We start from the raw sequence: 18,090 nt of genomic DNA, 5'->3' as shown, positions 1-18,090 counted from the left end.
GTTCTCCGACAAGTCTAGAAGGATGCTGGGCCTCTAGAGCAACCAGGGAGGCAGGCGAGTAAAACCTTGTCGTTGGGGGGCCACACGCTCCATACCAAGTGTCTCAAGCAAATGCTTGGCACGAATCCCAAATGGTCTCGTTGCCCTGGGACGACTGGAAAAGAGACGTTCCATACGCGGTCGGGCAACGGTAGGGTACGCAGGGGAGGTAGGACAGGCAAGGAAATGACACACCCGTCGCACCATGAGGAGTTTCCGCCGGATGGCGAGCGGCTGTTCCCCTGCCTCAGCACACAGGCTGGGGATGGGACTGGTACGGAAGGCACCAGTGGCAGCCTGATACCCTCATGGTGTACTGCGTCAAGGATCTTCAGATACGAAGGCCTTGCTGACCCATACACGGTGCAAGCATAGTCAAGACGCGATCGGACGAAAGCCCTATAAAACTGCAGCAGACGCGCCCGATCTGCTCCCCAGGACCGATGGCTCAGACACTTCAAAATATTCAGTGCCTTCAGGGCCCGCACCTTGAGGTCTTTAAGGTGAGGCAACCACGACAACTTGGAATCAAAAGTGAGGCCCAGGAACCTCACAGTGTCTCTAAAAGGAAGAACGGTGTCCCTCAGACGCAATTCAGGGGAGGTAAAAAGACGCCGAGAACGATTAAAATGAACACACACAGATTTGCCTGCAGAAAAGGTAAAACCCGTCCTTGCAGTCCATGCCTCTAAGCGCTTTATCGTAAGCTGCAACTGCCGACTAGCAGTGACAAGACTGGAGGAGGAACAGAAAACAGCAAAATCGTCCACAAACAAGGAGCATTGGGCAGGATTCCGGATAGTGGACGTAATACTGTTAATAGCGACGGCAAGGAGGGTGACACTTAAAACGCTGCCCTGAGGAACACCATTCTCCTGCACGTACAAATCCGATAGCACATTACCAACCCGATACCGAAAGAGGCGGTGAGAAAGAAAGGACCCCGAATGAAGATGGGGAGACGGCCACGAAAGCCCCACTCATGGAGTTGATTGAGGATAAGGCGGCTCCAAGTAGTGTCATACGCCTTATTAATGTCAAAGAAGACCCCTAGACAATGCTGGTTACGTAGAAAGGCCTGCTGGATGGCGGCCTCAAGCAGGGTCAAGTTGTCTATAGTGGAACGACATCTCCGAAAGCCACACTGAGAGGGGCTAAGGAGCTGCCTGGTCTCGAGCAGCCAAACCAGGCGGCGGTTGACCATGCGTTCCAACGTCTTCCCAACACAGCTCGTCAAAGCAATACTCCGATAACTACTGGGATGCGTTCGGTCCTTCCCTGGTTTGAGGAGGAGAATCAAAATCGCCTCCCTCCACGAGTCAGGGTACGTGCCGGATAACCATATCATATTGAAACAGTTCAGGAGAACTTCCTTGGATGGCAGCAACAGGTGCCGCAGCATGCTGTACCGGATTTGATCATGACCAGGCGGAGTATCATGAGCCACAGACAGCGCAGAATCCAGTTCCCACATTGTGAAGGGGCAGTTGTAGGGTTCAGAATTTAGAGACCGGAAGTCCAAGTGACCCCTCTCGATGGCAGTGCGGTAGCGGCAGAAATCTTGATCACAGTTAATAGTGGCGGTAGAGTCCGCAAAATGCATGGCCGGTGTCTGGGCAATGTCTCTCGGCGCCGTGAGGAGACATCCCTGATGCAGCAATGCCGTGACAGGAAGCTGACTGAGTTTCCCGGAAATCCTCCTGATGGCTTCCCATACTTTCGTAGAACTAGTGGAGCGAGAGATGGAGTTCAAGAACGATTGGCATGACCGTCGTTTGCTCTCTTTAATCACTCGCCGCGCTCTGGCCCTTGCCACCCGAAAGGCCGCAAGATTTTCAGCTGAGGGACGGCACTTGAAGCGGCGCAGTGCTGCACGGCGGGCACGGATGGCTGAGCGGCATTCAGTGGTCCACCAAGGAACAGGACGCCTCTTGGGATGACCGGATGACGGTGGGATTGACAATTCAGCAGCATGGGAGATCACGGCTGTAACATGGTCTACCCATTCGTGGACGCTGGCACGGTGTTCCAAAACAGCCAGTTGGCTGAAAAGTGTCCAGTCAGCTCTGCAGAGGTGCCACCAGGGCGGCACTGGTAATGCCACAGCCTCATCCATGAGGCGAATCCAAAGGGGGAAATGGTCACTAGAATGGAGGTCAGCTGCAACCTCCCACAGAGCAGAATCCGCGAGTGCTGGAGAGCAAAAGGAAAGGTCAATAGCTGATGACGACACGGAAGCAGTACAGAAATGAGTGGGAGAACCAGAGTTGAGGATGCACAGTTCTTCAGACATCATGAGGCTTTCCAGAATGCGACCCCTGGGGCAAGTAGTCGGAGAGCCCCATAAGACATTATGAGCGTTGAAGTCCCCCAGAAGAAGAAATGGGCGGGGGAGTTGGCTAATAAGGTCTGTGAGAGCCTCAGAGTCTATCGCATCCTGAGGCGGTAAATAAACTGAACAGACTGTGAGCCTCCGACCCACAAGAATGTCAACTGCAACTGCTTGCAAGTCGGTGACGAGAGGGAGCTCAGATGAGGGTCGCATGTCACGGACAAAAACCGCAACACCACCCTTTGCCGTTTGCCCCGTCAGATCATCTTTTCGATATACGGTATAGCCCCGTAAAAAAGGAGCATCAGTGGCCCGAAAATGTGTCTCTTGGAGACATAAGCACAAGGGGCACTCTCGTATAAGGAGTTGTAATTCGGCCACATGCGTCCTGAACCCATTCAGGTTCCACTGTAATATGGGAGCCAGTGATCAGGGTGGCTGAACTTTCACCCTGCCTCTGTGCTTTGGAGGAGAGACCGTACTGGCCAGAGATTTATTCCTGGGGCGAGAAGATCGCCCCCGGTCGACATCAATGTCCATAAGCTCCGATGACGACCCACGGAAGATGTCAGACAGTACGATGGCCTCGTCATCGGACCGACGCTGACAAGTCTCCTCAGGTGGCAGAACCTTCATCTTCTGAGGCTTTGTATTGGGGGGCTTGGAATGCAGAGCTTTGTCAACAGTTGGAGGTTGACTCGCCTGGGCAGAAGGCGCCATATGGGGAGAGGCAGGAAGTACCTCAATGTCAGCAACCACGGCCTTGTCCGATGTAGCGGGGAGAGCCGCAGATTGCAAAACAACCGCAGCAGCACAAGTGCACTGGCAAGCGCAGGTATTAGTGCTAACACTAGCAACCTCCGTTTGCGTAGCAACAGTGGCCAGTTGTACCGGTTTTTTGAGAGCGGAAGCGAAAGATGTTGAAAACACAGGAGGTTGCATGGCCTTAAAGAGCTTCTTGGCCTCACCATAGGGGATGCGCTTAGATGTTTTAATCTCCTGTACCTTCCGTTCTTAGAGATAGATGGGGCAGATCCGGCTCCAGACAGGGTGACTCCCAGAGCAATTCACGCACTTCACAGGCGATGAACAATCGGCTCCGTCATGGGCAGGCTGACCACATTTACCACAAGTGGCTATCCCATTGCACCCCAACGTAGTATGCCCAAAGCGCTGACATTTAAAACAGCGCATTGGGTTGGGGAAATATGGCCGTACGGGCAAACGTAAGAACCCCGCTTTAACATGCTCTGGGAGTCTCGGGCAACTGAACGTGAGAATAAACGAGTCAGATTTGACGAGGTCCCCATTGACTCGTTTCATAATATGCTGCACGTCAACAATTCCTTCGTCAGCCCACTCATATTTTAACACGTCTATGGGGATATCCACCAAGTCCCTACACGTCACAACACCCTTACTATTATTCAAAGTGGAGTGGAGCTCGGTCTCGACAGCGTACTCTCCTAGACAGGTTGCTTTCCGAAGGGAAGCGACTTGACGGGAACTAGAAGTCTCAACTAACAGAGTCCCATTGCGCAGTCGCTTTACAGATTTCAGTGTTCCTACAATTCCCTCAAGACCCTTGTGGATGTAAAAGGGAGAAACCCTCTCAAAGCTACCCTCCTTCCTTTTTATAATCAAAAACACATTCTGATTATCAGCATGTGCTCCGTTACTACATTCTGTTAAATCTCTAGCAACACCAGGCGCTGGAGGACTCGCAGCGCGTAGCCGCTTTTTCGATGGGGTGTGTTTTCCTACCAGCGGCCCACCCAAGCCCCTGGTAGGGGGAAATGTTGAGGTCGAAGGGTCCATTGCGGTCCCACGAGCAGCTAGGCAACTAAAAGTCCGCTCAGACAGAGCCCCGCGTGCCTGAGTAAGCCTTATACAACTGGGGTGCGGCAGGTGCCCCAGAGGTTGCCCGCTTGCGACTGTTCCACCCCAACAGCCATGCATCTTCTAGGCGCGGAGCACACCGAAAGATTGAGGGTTTTTTTATAGAGGTTGGCCTTCCTCGCAATCCAGGCGGTCAAGCCAAGTTTACCATTCCCCGCAGCACACAACATTTCACCGCCGCGCCTTACGGTGGTCGCTGAAGCATGTCCGGGGGTTACGGTGACAGGACACTGGCGGCGCAGACCAGTCCCCAGCTCAGGACCCCGGGGTCGCCAAGCTCGTACTCAGCAAGTGATTGTATCAACTTGTGGTGGGCTGGACATTGTGCAGTTTGTTATTCTGCAGGTATTAGGATAAAAGTTCCATAAACTGCTAGCACTCCCACAAATGATGTTTTTCAACACCTCTATAGATAAATAAGGAACGTATCGAAAAGGCTGAGGCCAATCCATATTAAAGAAATTACTCCTTTAAGTACAGTTATTGTGGAAAATTTTGCCATGAAAGAAAACTATAAACTGTTACTTGAACAAGAATAGACCATTTTTGTTGAGTAAGTTAGGCTTAAAAATTACATTATACACAGTAGACGAAAAAAAAATCTGACCACGAATAGGAAATCCAGAATATTTGCTTTTACTGTAAATAGTAATGGAGATAGATGTTGGTGTAACGTTTGTGTGTGTTTATTACATTAGAAGATATGTGAAAAAAGTCTGCTAATAAGCCTCCATTCCTATTGATCTACTAAAAGAAAGCAGAAAATAAAAAGCAAAATAAAAACCTCTCTGAATACATTTCGTTAGTTCATATTTAGTGGATTTATTACATTTTCTCGATGTTCCGATAATAAAACATGGTGTTCCTGTGACATACAGCAATACACATTAGCTCAAGTGATATTTCACTCACGAGAGACATACAAATTGAGTGGGTGTTTTGCATATACTGCATTCATTAGACATACACTGTCATGTATCATACGGTGGAGTTAGCTAAAAATGCTGCATAATACTTTCCTGAAAGTGGTTTCCCATGAACAGTGTTAGGCCACATTATTCCGCAAGGTTCAAGAAAACTAATCAATTGTAAAGCTGTCTTAAAACTGTTGCTACTAAATAAATCATTCTGTGAAGTGCAAATATTGAAGAAAGCTGTTAGCCATGCCAGCAAGTATCTAACAATCAATGTCAGAGTTTCGCCACTAGTATGCTGTGGCATTGCTAATCTGTGGCCGAGGTAGCATCGGCTGGGGTGTGCCTAAGTCACGGCTATTCCTACAAACACAGAAGGAAACAAATGGCCAGCTGCAGTGCTTTCTGATGGAATGTTATCTATCCCTTCTGCCTTATTTGACCGTAAGACCTCCAAAGCTCTTTTAAATTCCGATTCTAATACTGGATCCCCTATCTCTTCTAAATCGACTCCTGTTTCTTCTTCTATCACATCAGACAAATCTTCACCCTCATAGAGGCTTTCAGTGTGTTCTTTCCACCTATCTACTCTCTCCTCTGCATTTAACAGTGGAATTCCCGTTGCACTCTTAATGTTACCACCGTTGCTTTTAATGTCACCAAAGGTTGTTTTGACTTTCCTGTATGCAGCGTCTGTCCTTCCGACAATCATATCTTTTTCGATATCTTCACGTTTTTCCTACAGCCATTTCGTCTTAGCTTCCCTGCACTTCCTATTTATTTCATTCCTCAGCGACTTGTATTTCTGTATTCCTGATTTTCCCGGAACATGTTTGTACCTCCTCCTTTCATCAATCAGCTGAAGTATTTCTTCTGTTACCCATGGTTTCTTCGCAGCTACCTTGTTTGTACCTATGTTTTCCTTCCCAATTTCTGTGATGACCCTTTTTAGAGATCTCCATTCCTCTTCAACTGTGTTGCCTACTGCGCTATTCCTTATTGCTGTATCTATAGAGAACTTCAAACGTATTTCGTCATTCCTTAGAACACTACTGGCCATTAAAAGAATAAATGCAGATGATAAACTGGTATTCATTGGACAAATATATTGTACTAGAACTGACATGTGATTACATTTTCACGAAAATTGGGTGCATAGATCCTGAGAAATCAGTACCCAGAACAACCACCTCTGGCCGTAATAACGGCCTTGATACGCCTAGGCATTGAGTCAAACAGAGCTTGGATGGCGTGTACAGGTACAGCTGCCAATGCAGTTTCAACACGATACCACAGTTCATCAAGAGTAGTGACTGGCGTGTTGTGAGGAGCCAGTTGCACGGCCATCATTGACCAGACGTTTTCAATTTGTGAGACATCTGGAGAATGTCCTGGCCAGGGCAGCAGTTGAACATTTTCTGTGTCCAGAAAGGCCCATAGAGGACCTGCAACGTGCAACATGCGGTCGTACATTAACCTGCTGAAATGTAGGGTTTCGCAGGGATCGAATGAAGGGTAGAGCAACGGATCGTAACACATCTGAAATGTAACGTCCACTGTTCGAAGTGGCGTCAATGCGAACTAGAAGTGACCGAGACGTGTAACCAATGGAACCCCATACCATCACGCCTGGTGATACGCCAGTATGGCGATGACGAATATACGCTTCCAATGTGCGATCACCGCGATGTCGCCAAACACGGATGCGACCATCATGATGCTGTAAACAGAACATGGATTAATCCGAAAAAATGACATTTTGCTATTCGTGCACCCAGGTTCGTCGTTGATGCACCATCGCAGACGCTCCTCTCTGTGATGCAGTAATGGTCTCCGAGCTGATAGTTCATGCTGCTGCAAACGTCATTGAACTGTTCGTGCAGATGGTTGTTGTCTTGCAAACGCCCCCATGTGTTGAGTCAGGGATCGAGACGTGGCTGCACGATCCGTTACAGCCATGCGGATAAGATGCCTGTCATCTCGACTGCTAGTGACACGAGGCTGTTGGTGTTCCGAATTACCCTCCTGCACCCACCGTTTCCATATACTGCTAACAGTCATTGGATCTCGACCAACGCGAGCAGAAATGTCGTGATAAGATAAACTGCAATCGCGATAGGCTACAATCCAGCCTTTATCAAAGTCGGGAACGTGATGGTACGAATCTCTTCTCCTTACACGAGGCATCACAACAACGTTTCACCAGGCAACGCCGGTCAATTGCTGTTTGTATATGAGAAATCGGTTGGAAACTTTCCTCATGTCAGCATGTTGTAGGTGTCGCCACCCTCGCCAACCTTGTGTGAATGCTCTGAATAGCTTATCATTTTCAAATCACAGCATCTTCTTCCTGTCGGTTAAATTTCGCATGTGTAGCACGTGATCTTCGTGGTGTAGCAATTTTAATGGCCAGTAGTGTAATACCTGGATGTAACCATTCTGGACAACATGGATACTTAATGTGTGGAAAAGCATATGCCTACCTGTGAGGAATCTTAAGGAAATTTAACTTATCCGCAAGAGAAGATACTTAAAAAGCAGTTGTAAGATAGACTTTTGTGTATTGCTATCAGACTCGGACCATTACCAGTTCACATTAATCGGAAATGTGTACAGCATCTAAGGAAATGCGATAAGCATGTAATCATTACACAGATCGGAAACATACTCCTGCAGGAATTGCTACAAGAGAGGTATTGCACATCATGGAGAGATTAGCTGTTGAAAAATAAAAATGATCTGTGCAACATTTTACTTCCTCTCACATATGTGTTGCAAAAGATCTGCAGTGATAAAATCCGGGGAAATATATTAATAAGGCGATAATTCTTTCCATGCACAATTCGTGAATGGAACATGGTTACAGGTTAAATGATAGATTTATAAACAAGGAGAAAGTTCGCGAAAGTACACAATATATGTGGCAAAATTTATGTGCTATCCTTAAGTTTCAAAGTCATTCATAATTACCATTACACTCTCAAACGGCAGGGACTGTGGTTGAATGATGGAAGTATTCTATACCAGAAATGATAAGGTGACATGTAGGTGTTACACATCTAATAACATCGTCTGCAAAAGGAAATCTGTGCGTCATTCAACAAATATCTACATGGCACGTCGTCCAAGTTTATCGCTGTAACACAGGGTGCCAAGGTGAAACTACCATTTCTCCTACACAGAAACAATAATGTATCAGCAAGAAGCACAGAAACCAAGCTTCCTCAAAACAAAATACTAAAACGCAAAGAATACCATTTATTGATCGGTGCCCTGTAGATGTGTGATGCAAAAAAAGATAGATTTGTAGATCTGTAGTAATGTGTTTGTTCATAACTTTTTTCTGCTACCAGCCATTATTTTCTGTCTTAAATACAGCGTGCTTGTCGACTGGTTGGTGGTGACCATGACACACTCCACAATGTCTTCTTCAAATACAGGTTCTAAATTTTACAAACATGCTGTCACAAGAGCTACGTTGCCTCTCTCTCATGAAATAACATATAAATTTCTACAAAACACACACAAGTTGCAAGGCGCTACTGGTGATCTAATTTACAGCTTGAAGTACACTTGTTGATCGAAAAGGCTTTAACTTTGTAGACGAGTAAACCGTGTAATTCAGTTCACAATGCACAGATGAGAAAACTGTCCTTGAATTACATATATTTGCTTCTGAACAACTCTCAGGGTGGTCCTTGTACCAGGCAAACAGTCCCAAATGCCATATAAATCTCAGTCAGAGGCTTTAAGCTACAATTCGCTAATTAGTGAGGCTTTGTTCTGAGATCTTGGAAAAAAGATGTGGCAGCCATCAGAGCAATAAATCCAAGGAAATTATAAAAATGGATGTATATATGTACTCATAGGTATGTATGTATGTATGTATATTCCACTTCTCCTGCTAAACCCCTGGACCAATATCAACCAAACTTGGTACACAAATCATATACTATCTGGAAAGAATCACTGTGAGGGTAAGAACATCCACATATCAAAGCAATGGGAGTGGGTGTGAAAAAGCAATGTAACGCACAGCGAGAGAATACCCGCACTTCAGTCTTTGAGTATTTGAGAATGAGAGCGCTTAGAGACTTGAAACAAACTTTACACATAATTTCAAACCTTTGCAAAACATTTTCTCGCTGACGGCCCCCACAGAATGACGAAAGGAAAAATTTTATCGCTTATTATATTTTCACTGGTCCAGCAATAAAAATGCCACATGAAGATGACGTTTTACTTTATTACCTCTTTACTACCAACTGTATTCTTGACATATTTTTCACACGGTATTTGCATATACCACTGAATGTACCAGAAAAATTACATCATTGAATGGATTTAGTTCAGGGGATATGACGTCATAAACACTGAGATGCGTAAAAAACTACTTTATGAAACACGTTTAATCTGTTACTTCTTTGCTACTAATTCTATTGGCAACACGTTTCGCTGATAATAATCACATCTGCCCCTTAATGTAGCTACAAAAATATATCGTTGTACGACACACAGTTCAAGAGATACCATGTCAAATTCAGAGGTCCAAGAAAAAACTGCCATATCATGCATGACGTCTTAATTTATTTTTTGGTTGCTACTAACTGTATTCGCAACACTTTTCGCAGACAGTATCCACGCGTACCACAGAATGTACTCGTGCCTACGAAAATATATTATTGTACGACACATAGTTCAGGAAGTGTGGCATAATAAACGCTGAAATGGTGAGAAACTGCCGCATCATGCAAGACATTGTAAATTATTTCTTTTTTAATACTAACTCTATTCACAATACATTTCGCAGACGGTAACCATATACACCACTGGATGTAACTATAAAATTATATCACTGTGCCATTGAACTGTGTGAAAATGAAACTGCAGTATGAAATTAGCTAGACATAGAAGTAAAGTGTGTGTAGAAATACTCATGAAATATATTAAATATGTGTGAAATATATTTGACATGCGGAAAGGAGGGCAAAGCCAAGAGTGAAAAGCTCACCTTGAACCCATGGAACGACTGGAATCAAATTTGGTACAGATGTTAATAACAATCTGAAAAGAAATACTGCAGGAGTAAGAACCACCAACCACATATTGGGCTGAATGTGAAAACATGGAGAGAGAAAGGAGGATGAGAGGACTGACAGAGCAAGGGGAAAGGAGTAGGCAGGCACGTATAGGAGGAGGAGGAGATGGACAGAGGCAGTGGAGGGTGAAATGGACAGAGGGGAGGAGATAGAGAAAGGGAAGGGAGAGAAGATGAGCACAGAGGAAGAGATAGATAGAGAAAGGCAAATGGAGGATATAGTCAGGAAGAGAGGGGAAGAGGAGATGGATAGAGAGAGGAGTGAGGAGAAGATGGAGAGGGGGAGGAGGAGATGGAAAAAGTTTATGGGGTGAGTATTTGGAATAAGAGGAGAAGGAGATGGACGCTGGTGGAAGAAACAGATGGACTGAAGGGGAAGGACCAGATTGATAGAGAGAGTGGCAGGAGGAAATGGACAGAAAGAGGTGGAGGAGGAGGCTAACAAAGAGAGGGGGAGGAGAAGGTGGAATTAGAGTGTAAGGAAGAGATGGGCAGAGGGGAAGGAGCAGTTGGACAGACAGGTGAGGAGGAGATGGACAGAGGGAGCAGTAGGAGATTCATAGAGAGTGGCGGGGTGGAGGAGGTGGACCAATTAGAGATAGGAATATATACATATCCAGCAACGCAGCCCTCTGCTGCAGATGTTCACTTCCTAATTACCATTATGTCTCCATAATAACCACACATTTAATTTATTGCACCACTTGTCTAAATAACAGCAGCAGCAGTGCTGTTACCACCTAACTGCACCTCATTTGTGATCATTTCCCCAACCTAATTAATCACAGAGCTCATTGTTACAACAGTGTATAGTAGAAGATGGACAGAAGATGAGCTTTAAAATACAATTGACGTAAAAAATGCACGTAATATACGGCTAAATGTTTCTGATTTCTCTCAAAGTATCTCTGTACTATGCTGCCATATCGCACAAGGATGTTGAATAAATTACGTGCTGTCTCCTTAAGCATATCTAGATGTGAGCTGAGGGATTTAAGCTGTGCACCTCTGCATGCAAGCGTGGGTGCTGTCACGAGGGGAAGAGCCAGCAGACTACACTGGGCTGGGAGTGATGCACAAGATGGTTTCAAGTGTCACACGGCATGTGATATTCGCTACTTTTGGCTTCATTAAAACAACAAATGGTTAATACTTTCAGCCAGAAGGCAAATAATTGTTTATAAAGACTGATTAATGTATAGTGAGACGTCGCATAGCGACGGTGGAATTCCCTAAATAATGTAATTCGTCGTCTTTGGGCGGCAACAAAAACAGAAAAATACGGATAGAAATGCGATCCTTCACTATTTTGTTCGCTGGAGAACAAATGAAGCTCTGAGCGCTAAAACACTTGTACTGTTTTCCTTAAGTAAGACGGACGCAGATTTGTGGCAGTCTGATCTAATTTTTACTAAATGTATAAAAAAGTGTTACGTCTAATATTGAGTGAACTGTAAAAAGAAAAACTGTTATAACTTATCTTGACGACGCACGAGCGACTCAAGAGGACAATGGCTGTATAAAAGAGAGCTCGAAGGACATGAAACGGACATAGAAATCTACTGTCATTGTAGTACTAAGCTTAGTATTTTTTTAGTTTTAATGAATATTTGTTCTGGGAATACTGAATCATTTAGCAGTGCTCATTCCTATCATCTCCTCAGTACTATTTTCATTCTTTCATTTCTTGCGATTTTTATCCTTCCACTGTAGTACCGTGGTGTAGGCTTTACCTTTGACAGCCATGTTTGATGGTGATGTCATAGTGTGTCATTAATTACGCTAATCGTAAATTATAGTGATAAACATAAAACAGCATAAATATAGAGGTATCCATGTTTAGTTATTGCAGACGTAGGGTGCCATAAATTATATTAATTAAGATAACGTAATACTGCTACATACATTTCAGAAATAGTTCTAAACAGAATTGGACATTTATAATTTTTAAATATGATTTTATACACAAGCATCTTAGCAGTCATTTTTAGGTCATAAATTGTGCTAACTGGGTAATAAATTACAATAATTGGTTAATAAATTATAGAGGTAAGGCTAACCCCAGCCAATAGGACAAAGCACCATCCCCCATTTTTTAATTTCTCACCGTTTGTACTTCAACCAACCGCACTAGAAGGGAGGAGACAGGGAGAGTGAGACTGGGTGACCTTGACCATGATCTTGGGGATATCTGGAAACAATACAGACAGGGCTGAAATGTACACAGCCTACTTACTCTCCAGCACCTAGTTTAAAGGTATTTGGTTCCACTGGGTTCATCAACGGTTTGCATAGCCCATAAGTGTTACATTTCTGAATTTTGAGGCCTGTGCCTGTGCAACCACTGTGAGATCTCTATGGCGCCGCCTTTTAACGACATAACAAAAGACTTCATATTGTCCCTTCTGTCCTGACGTATCTTGACGTAGCATGTGTTTGACTTTTTCCTTTGCTAGCACGTTCTATAGACCTCTGAGCCATTGAGAATATGTGTTCGTACGTTGCAGAGACTGTCATGTCACCACTCACCTGCCACTATGACTGATCGACTCTGGCTTAAAGTTGAACCGGTATAGACTAATGTACCACTGTTTGTCACCAACACTCAGCTCAGCTCGATTCCCAGACGCGGTAGAACTATTGTTACAGCCAGAAGTGGGAACTCAGGGTAACAGATTTCACACTCCGTGCACCGGCAACAAATTTAATTATGAGTTGTTTCTACTTTGCACACATTAGCAGTTTCGGTCAAACGCTGGACATCCACAGACTCCATACATTACTGGTAACATACATGAAAAGAGCATCCAGCACTTGTATTGTCATACTGGTATCGTGTTTCTTAAAGAAATAAATAAAAAAGTGTCATACCTCAGTCACTCTTATCTCCAGCATCGTCGGGAAAATAATTAGCATAACCTTTTAGAGGTTTACAATTCACTCAACATTTATCATTACACCAGTGCATATGGAGTCCATAAATTATTACATTTGGAGAACAGTAACAAAAGCTGTTTTGAGGCACCAGGTATGGACCCATGCTGAAACATCCATATATATACCTGGTGTAGGCTCCATGGGCGGCAATGCAGGCACTAACTCTGGCATCTAGTTGATCGTACAGATGGCGAATACTGCCCTGGTATACGTTATGCCATGCCTGCTCGGCCTCTTCATGTAGCTCTGTAAGAGTCGCTTCTCGTCTCATCATATCCCACACATGCTCGATTAGAGACAAGTATGGAGGTCGTGCTGGTCAGGGAAGTTGCTGCACGTCTTGCAAAGAGCGTTGAATTTCAACGGCAATGCGTGGGCGAGCATTATCCTAGTGGAACAACAAATCTCCTTCCTGTAATAAGAACGACTTAACAGGAGGCCTAATAACGTTTTGCACATACTGAGTGCTGGTTAGCGTCCTCTCTACAATCATCAAAGGTGAACGAGAGTTGTAGCTTAACGCATCCCAGACTATAAGATTTAGGGTGAAGCCAGTGTGTCTTGGACGAATTCACTCTAAAAGCCAACAGTCACCAGGTCTATGTTGTAGGTGTAAATGAACGCTTTTGTGCAGGCAAAACATGCTTTCATCGCTAAAGACCACCGTCTTCTAAATGGTCCTCTGACGGCACCAGACGAACAGTGCACGTCGATGCTGTTGTGAGTGGAACACGTGCTAGAGGTGAGCGTGCCCATAGTCCCGTTGCTAATAAGACATCTTATTTGTACTGCGGTAGCTGCACGATCTGCCACTCTTGCCCTTACGATAGGACGATACTGGAGGGCGTCTGTGCAGCGTGGACATCCAGAACTTCGTCTGCGACTGTGAGAACGTTCGCATGACTACTGATACGAGCATTGTTGCACAACTGACGCAGAAGTCCAATTTAGGTGGCAGTTCTCCGAAAGGACCATTCCAATACTTAGAAGACCACAACGTGACCACTTCAAACTAGCTCAGTTGGCTGTAGGAAGCACGAGAGCGTCTTCATGGCATTAATGCTTGCTTGCTTGCTTCACACGCTTGCACCACACTGAGCTTCCTGTCTGTGTGCATTTCTTACTAAAGGGTAGAAACAGATGGTGCTCTTGTAGCTATCCCACTACACTATCTATTGGCGGACGACGTTGAAACTACATTCATGCTCACAAATTAAGGATAATGCTGATACATGGTGAAACAACGCTATGGTGGGCGGTTGTGGGTTTTAATCACCTCGGGGCATGACCGTGAAGTCCATTTGAACTGAGGTCGTTGCACGGTTGCGCTGGCAGCAGTCCACAGACACAGAGGTGTGTTGGAGCATGTCAAACTATGGTGCAGCGAGTAAATGTGCAGACGTTTTTAGACGTGCTAATAGTGACTGTGTCGAAAATGGGTCAAAGAACACATGTTGGTGATGTTATAAGGGGTAGAATACTAGGGCGACTGGAGGCTGGTCAAAAACAGAAGGTCGTAGCACGGGCACTCCGTGTGGCACAAAGTGTGATCTCAAGATCATGGCAACGATTCCAGCGGACAGGAAACTTGTCGAGGCGCTACAGTACGGGACGTCCACAGAGTACAACACCACAAGAAGACCGATATCTCACTATTATCGCCCACTGTTGGCCACGGAGTACTGCAGGTAGCCTTGCTCGGGACCTTACCGCAGCCACTGGAACAGTTGTCTCTAGACCCACAGACTACAGACGACTGAACAGACATGGTTTATTCGCCTGGAGACCTGCACAGTGCATTCCACTGACAACTGGTGACAGGAGAGCCCGTAAAGCCTGCTGTCAAGTACACAGTACATAGTCATCGGAACAGTGGTTCCAGGTTATGTTCACGGAAGAGTCCAGGTATAGTCTGAATAGGCATTCTCGCCGGGTTTTCATCGGGCATGAACCAGGAACCAGAATCCAATCTCTTAATGTCCTTGAAAGGGTCCAGTATGGAGGTCGTGGTTTGATGGTGTAGGGTTGGATTATGACTGGCGCACGTACAACCCTGCATGTCTGTGACAGATGAACTTTCACAGGTCAGGTATATCGGGACGTCAGTTTGCACCTTTTCAGCTGTGCAGAGTCCCACATTCCTCCTGATGGATGATAACGCACTGCCCCACCGAGCTGCCATCGTGGAGGAATACCTTGAAACAGAAGATATCAGGCGAATGGAGTGGCCTGCCTATTCACCATCGACCACGTCTGGAATGCTCTCGGTCGACGTATCGCTGCAAGTCTTCAAACCCCTACGACACTTTAGGAGCTCCGACAGAAACTGGTGCAAAAATGGAGGCTGTACGCCAGCAGCTGCTGGACCACCTGATCCAGAGTATGACAAACCGTTGTGCGGCCTGTGTACATGTGCATTGTGATCATATCCCACATTGATGTCGCGGTACATGCGCACGAAACAGTGGCGTTTTGTAGCACGGGGCGGTTTTCTCAATTTATCACAAATACTGTGGACTTATATATCTGCGTAGTGTGTGTTCCCTATGAACCTATGCTATTAGCGCCGGGTTTGTGTAGTACCACGTTGTGTGGCACCACATTTGCAGTTATCTTTAATTTATGAGCATGAGTTTATTATCAATGCATGTGCCATCATCAGATCAAAATCGATATCGTCGTTCCAGGTATACTAACTTGTACCGGCAGTGGATTTAGGTATAACAGGTGCCATAGTTTAAAGAAATAATTTATCTTTCCACGTACGCTGGTGTTTACTCCAAACGTATTTCGCTGTTTTTCTGCACAGAACTGTCTTGTAGCTGCAAGAGCTCGATTCTGACCAGATGAAGTGAAGTAGGTTTCCCCTTTCTCGCAGCTCAATCTTATGGGTGAAGCGACGGGTCGAGCATAACCGTATGGTTGGTGTAGGAACCGTGACGTCACTGGCTTGAGTTTGTTTGCTGAGGGGCCATGCGGTGATGAAGATTTAAATTTCATTCAATGGTTCTTCCATTTCCAGACTGCAAAGCAGTGGTTGGTGTGTGTGTGTGTGTGTGTGTGTGTGTGTGAAGTGTGGTTCCCTCTCTCAGTCTGAGTTTGATCAAATGTATGGAGCCTTGTATTACGTAATTTCTGATCACGTTTTGATGGAAATGAGTGAATGATTTCGCGATTGTGAAACAATTCACTTTGTTCGCGTTATCGATATCACAAAATTTGAACGATACTACACTTGAAAACTGACAATGTTTCTTTGGGTACATAATCTCTCCAAGGTACAGCGCTCTACAAGAGATCTGTCTATTTTGAATGACTTTGACACAGAAGGATTTTCATTTGAAAGGTGTTGGAAATGCTTAATTAGGATAAGGATATTTTTACGGATGCTTATAAACGGTTCTCTCTTGTTCTGCCCATCTCTTCTACTATAAAACCTGAAGAAGGAAGCTTTTCTTGCCTGAAACGTATAAAAACTTATCTGACAGTCGCAATATCAGGGGAAAGCTTTTTATTCAGCGGATATTTCCGTTCAGAAGGGACTTCGAGCACAGTTAATAAAAGCACAGCCACTCTATGAAGCCATTATTGACGAGCTTGCACCCTTAAACGACGGAAGGAGTCACTTTGTGTACAAAAAATAGGTAAGTTCGAGTGTTAAGCTAAGCTTGTGAAAATATAAGCAAATTTTTATTTCCTACTAGCTCTTCGCTTAACTCCCCAGTTACGAGCCGCCACTGCTCTCTAGACAGAATGTCATTTTTCCCACACACACAGACGTCTGTACTGTACTGTGGGGCTCATACACTGTCCCTGTTGTTCTACGTACCAAAATGTAGTTTTCACGCATGAGTCTCGCTGCATCAAGTCGCTCAGTGGTTGCTGTATTGGCATTAGATGCTTCTGTGTTGATTGCAGTCTATTAGCCGGCGTTGTCGATCAGTGTAATAGACAAACGCCAAGGATGATGATTTGTGGTGGCGTTGGACATAACACGTGATCACGACTCCTGCATACTGTGAATAATCTAAATAACGTCCTATATCTCAGGGTATTTTTAGGACACGATATGTGTTGCCCCTGAGTAAAAATAAACAATCGACTTTTTCCACTGTCTGTGCTAGAGAAGCGATCTGCGTGCTCTTTTCTTGATGCAGTGACCGTCTCGTAATGTATCTAGTGCTCCACAGCTCCTGCGGATGCCTCTCGGTGTAAGAGGCAATCTGCTATATGGAAGAATATACCACAGACCGCAGAAGAAAATATGCTTGATATATTAGGAAATCAAGCTTCAAGCTTCAAAATTATCTGAATATGACTCAACTAGCAGGTAAATAACCTGCTTTAAATTGCTACTTCGTAAATGTGATCAGGACTACTTATTTAGTATACTGATTTAATAAAGTATCACTATACTTCAAAATGAAATAGCACTCAATTTTTACGAAGTATTTTGTAAATTCTTGGAGGAAGATAAACTACAACCTGAAACATACAATATGAATGTTACTCAATTTTTTTTGTGTGTGAATCGGCTTTCAGATTTGTGGCACATCATCAGACGTTTAACTGAAAGGCAGTCCATACTACATCAGCAAGAGCTTTTAGCTGTGCAAAGGCCGTTTTTTTTCAAGGCATCTGACATTTGAAGCTCATGCTTATTTACGAATAACGAAATTGTAATTGTTTTATTTGACATGGTATCAAAGCAAGAAATTTTGTGTAATGATCTACTAAATGTTATAATATTATTAGGCTTTCCGTCGTATGAAAGCTGTGAGTACCCTTGCAAAGGCATTCACCTAGCTGTGTATTGAATGATCCTCTTATGAGATGAGACCTATTCTTTGAGAGACATTGTTTTATATAAT

The sequence above is a fragment of the Schistocerca gregaria genome, chromosome 4 (assembly GCF_023897955.1).
Source record: "Schistocerca gregaria isolate iqSchGreg1 chromosome 4, iqSchGreg1.2, whole genome shotgun sequence".
Lineage (NCBI taxonomy): Eukaryota > Metazoa > Arthropoda > Insecta > Orthoptera > Acrididae > Schistocerca > Schistocerca gregaria.
The sequence above is the reverse complement of the archived record's forward strand: the minus strand, read 5'-3'. Positions refer to the sequence as shown.